General features: G+C 47.1%; 1 protein-coding gene across 8 annotated transcripts in view; it reads right to left on the minus strand.

Annotated features, from left to right (window-relative positions):
• Positions 1-12705, minus strand: part of BRD4 (bromodomain containing 4) — a 1415251-nt gene that overhangs the window by 1149016 nt on the left and 253530 nt on the right. The gene's annotated exons all lie outside the window — the stretch shown is intronic.

The raw sequence follows: 12705 nt of genomic DNA on the forward strand, positions 1-12705 counted from the left end.
GTCCTTCCCACAAAGCACGGACTAGAAAACATGAGCAGCTCCAACAATTAACCAAAAAGATTAATCAAAGAGGCCTGTCCTACTTGAGTATCTGTTTTAGCATCTGAATCCAGACACTAATGCCTACTAAAGGTATAAGCCGATTTCCATGTAGCGGCTTTACAAATGTCAGAAACGGGCACATTCATTAACAGCGCTGCAGTCACAGCTTTTCTCCTTGTAGACTGCGCCCTAGGCCTAGCAGGTAAGGATTTTTTAGTTAGCTGGTAAGAGAAGAGTATAAACAAAACTATCCATCTATAAATAGTTTGTTTAGAAGATGCAAAACCTTTTCTCACCAGACCATAGTTAACAAAATGGTACCAGACTTCCTTACAATTTTGGTTTAATCCAAGTAGAAACTTTTGGCACTCTTAATGTCAAGACAGTGTAACGACTTTCAGCTGGATTGGAGGGGTTAGGAAAGAAAGTAGGTAGTGAAATATTCTGGTTAATGAGGAAGTCTGAAACTACCTTTGGAGCAAAACTGGGATGAGTTTTCATCACCACTCTATTGGAATGCAACACTGTGTACGGCTCTTTAGAACATAGGGCTTGAATTTCACTTACCGTACGGGTCGAAGTGATGGCAACAAAAAAAGCCACTTTCCATGTGAGATACTGCAAAGATGCTTTATGTATTGGTTCAAATGGAGATAATAAGGAGAGGGTGCCCTAACTGGAGGTATCAACTTTTTAAGTCCTTCCAAGAAATCTTTGAATACTGGAATTCTGAAGAAAGATATCGCTGAAGGAGATTTCCTATAGGTCGTAATGGCCACAAGATGTACCTTAATGGAGCAGCCCAGATTTAGCAAAATAGAGCAGATATGGAATGATAACATCCTCTGGGCACAAAATTGTGTTCATTTAGTGCACAACATAAATAAACCCTTTGCCATTTCAAAACATATGATCTTCCAGTTCAAAGTCTTTTAGCCTCTCTTAAAATGTGCATGCACTCTTTAGAAAGGCCTAAATGTCAATATTGGTTGAATTCAGGAGCCATGCTGTCAAGTTCAGTGATGGAAGGTTAGAATGTGGTATCTGCAGTGTCTGTCCTACGAATTTGTACAAGAGTTCCTGCATACACAGCAACTTCTTGTGTGGCCTTTCAGACAGATGTAGGTGATCTGTGAACCACCACTGGTGAGGCCATTCTGGTGCCATTAGTATCATTCTAGTCCTGGATTTGTATAGTTTGACAATCCCTGTGGAAATGCGTAGAGAAATTTCCCTTACCAACTTATCAAAAAGGCACTCTCAGTGGTTGGATGACCTGGACATGCAGTCGCGGCATTTTTTATGTTTGCCTCTGCAATAAGGTCTATTTTAGGGTACCCCCATTCGTGAAAAATGTCATGCAAGAAGACCACGCCGCCTAGAATCAAATTGTGATTTTCTTGGAAGTGTTGACAGAGAGAATCTACTTCGATATTTTCAACCCTTGGTAGATGAATGGCTGTTATTGTTAAGTACCTGGCTATTAACCATTTCCAAATGGCTTCAACCTCCAGGGACAGAGGACAAGAGTAGGTCCCTCCCTGTTCAGGTAAAGCATAGTTGTTGTGATGTCAGTTTGAACAAGGAGCGTTTGTTGCTATTGCAGGAAAGAAAGATTTTAGAGCAGTATAAACTGCTCTCATTTCCAGCATACTGATGAGATGAACAAGTTACTTACCTTCGGTGACGCTTTTTCTGGTGAATACAGTATCTGCCTGTGGATGCCTCACCTTGTGAATATCCCCTGCGCCAGCAACATTCGGAAACTTTTGTAGCTCTCCACGCCGACGAGGACGACGTCACAGAAGCGCGGCTCCGCTGATGTCACTGGATCCATAAGAGGACCTCTTGGGCGGGATGACGTCAGTTCCGCCCTTTTTTCCGTGCCTTCGAGGCACACGGACGGACTGACAGCAATATATACACAGTACAAAATATACAAGCCAACACACACAGTGTGAAGAGAATACAGGAAGGCAAAAGAAATAACACACTTCCTCCGACAGAAATAAATGAATTTTGAAACATCATCACTATTGTAGGTATACAAGGGTGGACAACGGGGAGGCGGGTGGGTCAGTGAGTAATCCACAGGCAGATACTGTATCCACCAGAAAAAGCGTTACCGAAGGTAAGTAACATGTTCTTCTGATGGATACATCTGCCAGTGGATTCCTCACCTTGTGAAAAGATTCCCACAGCAGTCCCACTCCCGGAGGAGGGTGTCCACCCTTCTATACCAAAAAGTCCTGAAGGACAGAACGAGCAAAGTGTCCGTCCCTCCTCACCTCGGAATCCAAGCAGTAATGCTTCGCGAAAGTGTGGAGGGAGGCCCAAGTTGCCGCCCTAGAAATGTCCTCCACAGGAACACCTCTAGACAAGGCAGATGTAGAAGACTTTGCCCTGGTAGAATGAGCCCTTATACCCTCTGGAGATTCCTTACCGGCCAAGGAGTAACAAATCTTGATGCACAAGATAATCCATCTGGAAAGGGTGCGCTTGTGCACCGCTCTGCCTTTCCTGCAGCCAACAAAGCCCACGAAGAGCTGGTCGTCCACTCGAAAGTCCTTAGTCCTATCGGGGTAAAAGCTCACCGCCCTCTTAGGGTCCAAGCGGTGAAGCCGCTCCTCCTCCTTTGAAGGGTGAGGGGGAGGATAGAAGGTAGGAAGGGTAATGGACTGTTCCAGATGGAAAGGAGTTACCACCTTAGGCAGAAAAGCAGCCCTGGTCCGGAGTACCATTCTTACAGCATGAATGGTCAAGAACGGGGGTTTTGAACTCAGAGCTTGAAGCTCACTTACCCTCCTAATGGCAATGAGAAAGACCGTTTTAAAAGAAAACAGCCTTAAGGGACACTTGTGCAAGGGCTCGAAAGGAGAACCCATCAGGTAAGTTAAGACAAGATTTAAGTCCCATTGAGGCACAATAAACGGAGCAGGCGGAAACCTATTGGTAAAGCCCTTAAGAAATCGTAATACAATAGGAGACTTAAACAAAGACGGCTGACCCGGCAAGCAAAGGAAAGCCGACAAAGATGATAAATATCCCTTTACAGTAGCTACAGCAAAGCCTTGCTGAGCAAGAGAAAGAGCAAACTGAATGATGTGGGATAAACTAGCCCTCAAAGGGTCAATAGACTTCTCTCCGCACCAAAGAACAAATTTAGACCACCTATAAGAATAGATAGATTTAGTGGAATGACGTCTGGCAGACAATATTACATCTACCACATCAGGCGGGAGAGAAAAATAATTCAGGTTGCCCTGTTCAATCTCCAGGCATGAAGGTGTAAGCTCTGGAGGTGGGGGTGTAGAAACTGCCCCTCCGACTGCGAGAGGAGTTCTGCCCTCAGAGGGAGACGGAGCGGAGGGCACGAGGAGAGGTGGAGAAGATCTGTATACCACACCCTTTAGGGGCGATCAATAGGACTTGGGCCCGGTCTTGGCGAATCTTCCTCAAAGCCCGAGGAATCAAGGGTATGGGAGGAAACGCGTAAAGGAGATGTGAGTCCCATCTCAACTGAAACACGTCCGCCAAAGCCCCCTGCATAGGATACTGGAGACTGCAGAATGACGGGCAGGGAGCGTTCTCGTGAGTGGCAAACAGGTCCACACGAGGAGTTCCCCATGTCCGGAAGACATGACGAACCACCTCCGGATGGAGCCTCCACTCGTGGTTGGCAGAGAACTGCCGACTGAGGCTGTCTGCACGCACGTTCAGAACTCCGGCCAGATGATTTGCCATGAGACAAATCTGATGATCCTGAGCCCAGGACCAGAGACGCAGAGCCTCTTTGCAGAGACAATGCGACCCCACACCTCCCTGCTTGTTGACATACCACATTGTGGTAGTGTTGTCCGTCAGGACTTGAACCGACTGACCGCGAAGGGAAGGGAGGAAGGCCTTGAGTGCCAAACGTATCGCCCACAACTCCAAAAGGTTGATGTGAAGCAACCTTTCCTCTGGAGACCAAAGACCCTTGATCTCCAGGTCCCCCAGATGCGCACCCCACCCTAAAGTGGATGCATCGGTTATTACTGTGGCCACCGATGGAGGTAGATGGAAGGGCTTTCCTTGAGACAGATTGCCCTCCACGCTCCACCAAGACAGATCCGCTGCAGCTTCTCTGGTGATCCTGACTGACTGCCTGAGATCTCCGTTGTGCTGATACCACTGCCTGCGGAGGCACCACTGGAGCGCCCTCATGTGCCAGCGTGCATGGTTGACCAACAGAATGCAGAAAGCAAACAGACCGAGCAGACGAAGGACCTTCAGGACTGGAACAACCGCTCCATTGTAAAATAAGGGAATCATTTCCTGTATGTCGAGAATCCTTTGAGGAGGTGGGAATGCCCGACACACAGTAGTGTCCAGTACCGCCCCTATGAACAGATTGCGCTGAGAGGGCACCAGGTGAGATTTGGGCATGTTTGTCGAGAAACCCAATTTGTACAACAGCTGTGTTGCAACCTGCAGATGATGAAGCACCTTCTCCGGCGACTCCGCTTTGATTAGCCAGTCGTCCAGATAGGGAAAAACTGGAATCCCCGATCTTCTGAGATGGGCTGCCACCACTGCCATCACCTTGGTGAAGACTCGAGGTGCAGTAGTAATACCAAACGGAAGGACCGCAAACTGATAATGTTGCGACCCTACCGTAAAACGGAGATACTTCCTGTGCGACTTCAGGATGGGGATGTGGAAATACGCATCCTGCAAGTCGATTGACACCATCCAGGCCTCCTGTTGCAGCACTTGAAAAACCTGCGCAAGGGTGAGCATCTTGAACTTCTCCTGCTTCAGAAAAAGGTTCAAGATCCTGAGGTCCAGGATTGGACGTAGCCTGCCATCCTTCTTCGGAATCAGGAAATACCGGGAGTAGCATCCCTCCCTGACCCCTTTCCTGCTCTGGAACCACCTCTATCGCACCTTTTTTTAGTAACATAAGGACTTCCTCCTGCAGGAGAATAAGGTGGTCCTCCGAGCAAGCACCTTAGCAAGGAGGGAATTCCCAAAAGGGAAGGGCGTACCCATTTTCTACAAGATCTAGAACCCCAGGGTCTGAAGTGACAAATTCCCAATCTTGTAGAAAATGGGTAAACCGGCCCCCCACAGGACCAGCATGATCCAGAATGGTGGATCTAGGGCTGCTTTGCAGTGGTTGGAGGGATGGAGGAAGAGGAGGAGGAGGAGGAGAGCTGCCGGCCTCGAGCACGACCTCTGATTCTGCCCCTGTAGCTCTTATATAGGGTGTTCTGTTGCTGTTGCTGCTGCTGCTGCTGCCTGTAGGTCCGAAAGGACGACCTTCCAAAGCCTCTGTACCTCCTAAAAGAACCCCTAGGTTGTGTCTGTAGACCCAGAGATTTGGCCGTGGCTTTACTTTCCTTAAGTTTCCCTAGAGCAGCACCAGCCTTTTTACCAAAAAGCCCAGAACTGTCAAAAGGCAGGTCCAGAAGCGTTGCCTGCACATCAGGAGAGAACTCAGATCTTTTCAGCCACGCACTCCTCCTTGTGGCAACAGAGGAGCCCATAATTCTGGCGACAGAGTCCGCAGAATCCAGGCCGCTCTGGATAACCTGACGTGCAGCCGCCTGAGTGTCTGACAGCACCTCATTAAAGTTCTGTCTGTCCTCCTCTGATAACTTTGGGGCCAGTTGTTTAGCGGAATCCATGAGAGCATGGATATAACGGCCCAAGAGACAGGTGGCATTTGTCGACTTTAAAGCCATACTGGCCGAAGAGAAGATTTTCTTGGCTGATTGGTCGAGTTTTTTTAGCATCCCTGTCACTAGGGACCTGAGGAAAGGGACCTGAACACCTCTTAGAGCAAGCAGCCTGAACCACCAGACTTTCCGGAGAAGGATGAGAAGTAAGAAAGTCTGGATCACCTGGAGCCGCCCTGTACCTTCTAGCCACAGTTTTAGAGACCGCAGGAGCTGAAAAGGGCTTTCGCCATACCTCCAAGACTGGTTCAGTGATGGCCTCATTAAATGGTAGTAAGGGCTCTGTCACAGTGGAGGGAGAATGTAATACCTCAGTGAGGAGGTTAGGCTTGAATTAAGCAGTTGGCAGCTGTAGATCCAAAAGCTCCGCTGCTTTTCTAATGACCGTGTGGTAGGGGGCCACATCTTTAGAGGGAGTATCTGATGGAGGAGTAATCTCCCACTCTGGCAATAAATCCAAGCCACTTGCCTCTTCAAACAAATCATCAGACTCCATGAGCTCACCCTCTTCCATCTCCTCAACCTGGTACCTTTGCTCTTCCAGGACTCTTTGAGCTTCTCGCCTGGACCTAATCCTCAGGACCGGCGGCGCCGCAACCGACTCCAACAGAGCCGGCGTCGAACACGGATCCGGAGGAGCAGCTGGAGTCGAACAAGGTCGAGCTGGAGCCGGTGAAGATGGAAGCGGCGTCGATGTCCTCGGCGCCGGGAAATGCCACGACGGCATCGCCAGGAAAAAAAGGGATAAATGGAGCCTGAGCGTAGGGTTGAGAAACCCCCAAATTGAAAGCCATTGGACCCATGGGACCCGAAGGTGCTCCAGAGGGGTACATCGCTCTAGTGAAGACTCCTTACGACGTCAAGAAGGCAAAGTCGATCTCAGAGCCGCTTCTTTATCCGAACGGTGTCGAGAACCATGCCTCCTCTTCTTTTTATGCTTCTTGGACTTAGAAGCTTGCCCGACATCGACGCCAACCTCAACCTGGATTGTCTTAGACCTCTCTTCTCTTTTTTCATCCTAGCAATAAACAACTTGGCTTCTCTTTCTTTTAAGGCCTTAGTACTCATCTTTCGACAGCAGGAGCATCCCTCGAGGTCGTGATCCGAGGACAGGCACCAGACACAGTCCTCGTGCGGATCCGTGATGGACATATGCTTACCGCACTGCCTGCACGGCTTGAATCCGGACTTTTGTCGACATCTTTTAACAAGAAGCAAAAAGAAAGAGAAACATCAGCAGAAACACACAGTAACTAGCCAAAGCTACGGAGAGTCCCAGAAAAGTGTTGCCGTAGACGGCGTGGAAAAAAGGGAACTGGCGCCATCATGCCGACGAGGTCCTCCTATGGATCCCGTGACGTCAGCGGGCGGAGCCGTGCTTCTGTGACGTCGTCCTCGTCGGCGTGGAGAGCTGCAAAAGTTTCCGAATGTTACTGGCGCAGGGGATATTCACAAGGTGAGAAATCCACTGGCAGATGTATCCATCAGAAAAGTCTTTATTGTCTAATCAAATCACCCAGAGTCTGAAATGAACCCATGTGACCATCCCTTCCCTGAAGAGAAGCATCTGTGATGGATGACTGAGTTGGTAGGTCCGGATGGAATGGTACCCCCACCAGAGATTCTTCCGCTGAGACCACCATGGGAGAGACTGACTTGCAGCCTGCAATAGCCTGTCTTCCCAGGGGTTGGAAAGTTGATTCCACTGAAATTCCAGGCATTGCTACAGAGGTCTCATGTGCAACCTTGCATGAGAAACTACGAAGATGCAATAGACCATCAACCCCAGTAGAGAAGCAATCTGTCTCAGAAATGGATGGCGAGTCTGTAGAAGACTGCAGCATTTCAGAATGATTGATGATAGTCTCTCCTCCAAAGGACATGTTTGTGCGGATTGTGTGTCCAGTGTAGCTCCCAGGTAGTGTAATCTTTGCACTGGGCATACTGTAGACTTTTTAAAGTTAAAACGGAGGCCTAGATTGGTTAGTGTCCCGACACAAATTTGATAATGTTCCTTTGTCTACAATGTTGAGGAACTCTATCAGCCAATCATCTAGGGGTAAGCATAGACAAAGATTTTTTGTTTCCTTAAGAATGCTGCGACCATGGCCATAGATTTTGAGAAAGTTTGTGAGGTGTTTTTATGCCGAATGGCATTACTTTGCACTAAGGGTCAAGGTACCACTTTGAAATGGAGAAACTTCTGATGTTTCACAGAAATATGCACCTTGAAGATCGATTGCACACATCCAGTTTCCTTAATGTAATTGTGGATAGATCAGGAGATGGGCACGGCTTTCTGAACTTTTCTCTCCGTATGTATTTGTTTAGCACCCTTAAATCTAAGATGGAATCTTTTGATTTGGGCCTTTTTTTTTTTTAAGCAGAAAGTAACGGGAATAAATTCCCAATCCCCTTTCATGATATGGAACCTACTCAACGGCCGCTTTCAGCGACAAAACTCTTTACTTCCGACTGTAAGCGGTCTTGCTGATACTGTGATGTTTTTATCAAAAGAACAGAAGGAGGAGGGGACTAAAAGCAAAGAGAACAACCATTCTGAAGAATATTCAAGACCTAGCTGTCTTTTGAAATTGGATATATGATTAAACAACTACTGCCTAAACCACAAATTCCTTAACCACGAAGGCTAAACAACGAGTAATCCCAAACCACTACATTGTTATCAACGAATTCCTAAACCACGAAAATTATTTACACCACTATCTTCTGAGGGCAGGTTAGTGCAGGCAACCACTTCTGATATTTAATCTCTCCTCATGTTAGTTAGTGCTTCGTCGCACCTCACCTGGGGCTCAGCCTCTGATGCGGTTCGATGGCCACGTAGTGTTAGATGCGTTCTCCAGCAACCCGTCTCGGAATCCTCTCGGCCGGGGGGAGGCAGAGAAAAGGCTGACACCTTCAATTACCTTTCACTTCAAGCCCTCCAGTGTCTCTACAGCAGATGGTCAAGTCTCAATTCCCGGACTTGCGGTGGCAGCACCCAGTCTAAAGTGAGGCAGGCTGCCCTCAGCGCCTCGTAAGCTCACGGTGCACAACCGTCCCGGTCTAATTTCTCTCCCCGGGGCAACACTGCTCCAAATCAGTGTGGATATTCCCGCACGGCCCCAAGCACGGCAGATGGGGCGGATTACGGAGCAGCAAGATAACATAGCCACCCTGTTTGCCTGTCAAGCCACACCCCCCGAGTTACTACCATCTTTCAGTGTCCTCATAGTTCCTTTTCTCTCGTTGGAGTTGGATAGTGCTGCTCGGAAGAGGATATGCGTATCCAAGTGCCTGGGAGGATAGGTGATTCTTTAAATATATTCTGAATTTCAGGTGGCCAGTTTGTGTCTCAGATGTAGCACTAATGACTTCCATAGATAGGAGCCCCGTACATAGAGTGATCAAGCACAATATCTCCTTCATCAAACTGGCTAGGTCGACAATAGGAACCTGTAGAGGCTACTTGCAGGCTGGCAAGAAACAGTTTAGCAAGATAGTTCATTGAACGGCCATAATTTTGGAAAGGCTTTTCATTATAATTACAATAGTGCCATCTATTGGCCAGTCACGAGGTCGTTATTTTCGTGGTTTAGGAAAGTCGTGGTTCATGTCAGTTGTTGTTAGGGATGTCGTGGCTAACAGATTGGTTGTTGTTTAGGAGTCGTTGTTCAGGTCAGTCGTTTTTCAAACTTCGTTATTAAGGCTGTTTCCCTTTGAAATTAAATGCCACTCTTCCAAGGGATTGGCGCTGCTCCTCCCTTCCCCCCAATTCTCCCCCCCTTTGTTTTAGTGAAAATATCTATTCTAAATTTAAGCCAAAGGGAAGCACTAAAATTAGAAGTGTACTTTGTTCACAACAAAGCTTAGGAATTGCTTGTTCCTTCGATTTGTGGGATGTGTAAGTAGGCACCCTTTCAAGTCGATCACTGTCATGTAATCATCTTTACGTGGGACTGGGATGATTTCCTGTGCAGAGGTAATTTTTAATTTTTGTGTCATTATGAAATTGTTTAGGAATAGGCAGTCTACAATTGGAGTGATTGGTCTGGTTTTGAGACCCGGGAGAAATTGGAATGCATTCCCCATTCAATGTCTGTGTGGAGAAACTTCTCTACTGCCTCTTTCTGTACAATGAGTTCTACTTTGCGTTGAAGGCAGGCTTTTTCCTCCTTCATGTGTGTTCTATATTTTTGGTTGTGTAGCTGGCGGTGTAATTAGCAGCTCTATGCAGTAGCCATGCTATATGATGTTTAAGACCCATTTGTCTTATGTGACATTCTCCCATTTCCAGAGGAAGTCTTATTCTGGCCCCTAATGGTGTCACATGTTGGAGGCATTACTGAGCAGAGTCACTTACTGGAGGAGCTCACTACCCTGGAAGGTTGCCCTCTTCCATTGACTATTCTCCAAAAGGGTTGACACTGTGGTGCCATGGTTGCTATGTGCCTTGGTGCAGAGCTGACTGCTAGTAAGGTTGCTGTGATGCTGAACTTTGAAAGCTGCCTCGTCCAACGGGTCTTGTCATTAGGGTTGCTCCACATTTTGGTCGACTCCAGAACTGTAGTGCATCCATGGCCTTTGCAATGTCACTGTCTGTTTTTTTATCTACTGGGGTAGGTAGTCTACAGCCGTTCCAAATAGGTTCCCTCCTACAATAGGTGTGTTTATGATGTTTGCCTGACCCCCTTTCCTAAATTTGGACATGCGCAACCTGGCCTGTCTCCTCATGGATGTACCCATTACTAGCTGCCTGTTGGCCTAGTCTGCCACATCTCATGCCAATTTTAAGCAGGTGTTGATTATTCTGCCCTCCTCTACCTGCGCAGCTCCTCTTTTCTGGCATTGCTCTAGGAGGTATTTGAAGAGCTCTCCAACCTCTTCCCAAAGACTGTGGGCATAGCAGTTAAGGAGAGCATTTGAATTTGTATTCCTATACTGTGTTGCAGCCCCCCTCTCTACTTTACGCCACACGATCTCCACTCTCTTCCTCTGAAGGGTGCTCAGTGAATGCTGGGACATAGGCCCTGTTCCTTGCCATGGCCTCAATGATGGAATCTACCACAACTTTGCCCTTGATGTATACGGGGTCTTTGGACGAGTGCTTATACTACTCAATTTTCAGAGTTACTGCTCTGCATGATGCTGGTTTCCTCAAAGCTTCCCTTCCCTGATCCAGAATTCTTGTGAGTATCTGGAGGTACCGGTTTTGCCCTGGGATGATAGGAGTGTCTCTAGGAGGAAATAGCATTTGTGCCCTCTCCTTTTTTCCAACTGTACCCTATACTTATCTCCTGCTCTTTTTATGACGGTATTATACAACGCAAAGTCTTGAAGGGTATGTGTCGACAGACTCCTTCGGTGAACATGTTTTGAGGTCTTGCCACTGCTAGTCATCACTTTCATTTCTTGGAAGATATGCTGATCCTTCCTATCCTCCTCATAGAGAAACATCAAAATCCTTTTCTTAAAGCTCGGAGGCTGCTGGTGGATCGAGCTCACCATGCCCTTCTTCCTCACAGCTCTTCTCCTCTGGAGGCTTAAAAGGAATCTGGAATTCTCCTACTTCAGCATTGAAATCCTTTTTTTGAAGGATTGCCCCCATTCCTGCCTCGTGATATCTCTTTCTTAATTTTGAGAGCTCGTTCTTCAGCACCGAGTCTACGCCGCCCTTTTTTTCTAATCTGGCATGCCTACCAAATCTTCCTTAGCTCTCTCCATCTGCTGATCCCCTTTCAAAGTAAAAGACTTATCCAAGGGGTGACCACCATTAGTGTCTCTTTTTCGAGACCTGCGGGGTTCTTTTGATCTTGACTTCCTTTTAGTCACATAATGCTTCTTCACTAAATTAGTATTGTGCTGTTTGTAGCCCGAAGTCTTTAGCTTGGGCCCAGAGTGTGTTTTTCAATGTTACCTGGGTATGTTTTTGAGATTCTCAGTCTTTAGGCTTCTTTGTCGGCTGGTTTGTTTCGACATTGCCAACCTCTTCTACTTCTGCGTCAGAGCCTACTGAATGGGCCACTTCTGTATCCTCAAATTTGTTCTCCTACTTGCTCAACAGTCCGAGGTCCCTCAGGGACTATCCCTTTCTTGCGTCAGCAGGATGGTGTGGAGATCCCACCTCTGCTCCTCGCTTGCTCTCAAGGTCTGTAGCCTGAATTCGGTGCATGCTTTGCAGCTTTTTGTGTCATGGTCACACAGCAGACAGAGGCTGGCCAATATTATAGCTATTAGATAATAGTTAATAGCTACAAGATTTGCCACGACTGCAGAACAAATGTGACGATTGAAAATTAACAACTACTAGTTACAAGTGGACATCTGCACTTTGGACATTTTATTTTTGGTGCTCAGGGGATCTTTGAATTTTGTTGGAAGCCTCGTCTTTTCAGAGTGTTATTTAGCGCTTCTTCATGAAGCACCTTTCTAACCGGAGTCATTCCAAATTTCCAGGAACACACAATTATGCACTACTCTGTGACCATGCCACCTTTTGTATGTATATTGAAGCCAATCAGCACTGAAGAAAGGGTGAGTGTGTTTCAGCTGATGACAAGTGGCCTGAAGGTCAACTCTAATAAGCCCAAAGTTGATTGCTACATGCCAAGTAAAGCAGCTGCTTACCTGCAACTACAGTCCTCAAGTATATGTTTTCTTCATAGATTTATATGCAGACTTACATGAAAGTGCATTTACTCACTATACTCTGAGCTTAAACCTCAGGGTTGTAAATTCTACAAACAATTCTCTTCAAAGACGCCCCAGGAAAGTGATGGCAAGATGCTACACTGCTTCATGCGGGACACAGGTCACTCCCCTGGGACAATCAGTGTTCTTTACATTTCGTCCAAAAAAAGTCACAAACAGGATAAGGCAAAGAAGGACAAAAGTACTTTTGGGGAATCTTCCGAAACAGAGCCCCTAGTTAGTATGC

The sequence above is a fragment of the Triturus cristatus genome, chromosome 4_1, assembly GCF_964204655.1.
Source record: "Triturus cristatus chromosome 4_1, aTriCri1.1, whole genome shotgun sequence".
Lineage (NCBI taxonomy): Eukaryota > Metazoa > Chordata > Amphibia > Caudata > Salamandridae > Triturus > Triturus cristatus.